Source organism: Morone saxatilis, unplaced genomic scaffold (genome assembly GCF_004916995.1).
Source record: "Morone saxatilis isolate NCDOM2014 unplaced genomic scaffold, NCSU_SB_2.0 Contig2, whole genome shotgun sequence".
In the NCBI taxonomy this organism is placed as follows: domain Eukaryota; kingdom Metazoa; phylum Chordata; class Actinopteri; family Moronidae; genus Morone; species Morone saxatilis.
Window position 1 is genome coordinate 11,111,238 of NW_023339762.1, and position 948 is coordinate 11,112,185.

Consider the following 948-nt stretch of genomic DNA (forward strand, 5'->3'; position numbering starts at 1 on the left):
TGAGAGAGGGAGGGAGGTAGGGAGAGCTGGTGTGCACTGGAGGGTGATCCTCTATACTGTTTGAGCTCCTGTTTATCTCTGTGTCTGTCTCCTCTGCGTGCATTCCTTCCCGACAGAAGCCACAAGGTCAGTTGCTTTTACAGTAACGAGACTCTGTTTCGTCTTGAGGGAAAAGACTTCCTGTTAGTTCTCCACTCAACTTCCCTCATGAGTGAAATCACCCTGCATTTTATGCTTCTAAAATCCTCTCCCTGCTTTCTCTATCTGTCTCTCTCTTGCAAACACAGTCTTGCTCTCTATTACCGTCTCTCATTAATTTATTAACATCCTGGTGGCAGCTAATCTAATCTCCCTGTCTCCCAACACTGCCTGTCCAGAGGTTGCTCCACTGACAAGGAATGTGCTGTAGTTTCATTTCGGATAAACACTGTACAAACATACAAATAAACAAACAAATAAAGGTGGTCATTCGCATATTCACGAGCCACAGCAGCAATTTGCATGTGTAAGGAATACAAACACAGGATAAGCTGTTACACTGTGCGAAGAAGATCCTGCATGGCTTGCACATGGTGAGCATGCATCATCTGACACTGTCAATGGAAGTGGAATTAAATGGAAAAAACAGAATAGTGTTAATATCAACAGTACCATCAAAGCAATGGTGGAGACTAAGCTAATTTACTATCCTAATCTATAGTGTAGAGCTGAAACAATTTGTTGACCCGATGTTTGTAAATGAAATATCATGACGGATATTTTCCACTATTTTTTGGTATCTTCTAACCAAAATGTTGAATGACTTAATTGAGAAAATAATTGGCAGATTAAATCGATAACGAAAATAATTGTTGCAGCCCTATTTTAAGGCTGGAACAATTAGTTAATTGATTTTCCAATTACCAGAAAATTAGCTGAAAATGTATTGAAACAATGTCCAAAAGTTTT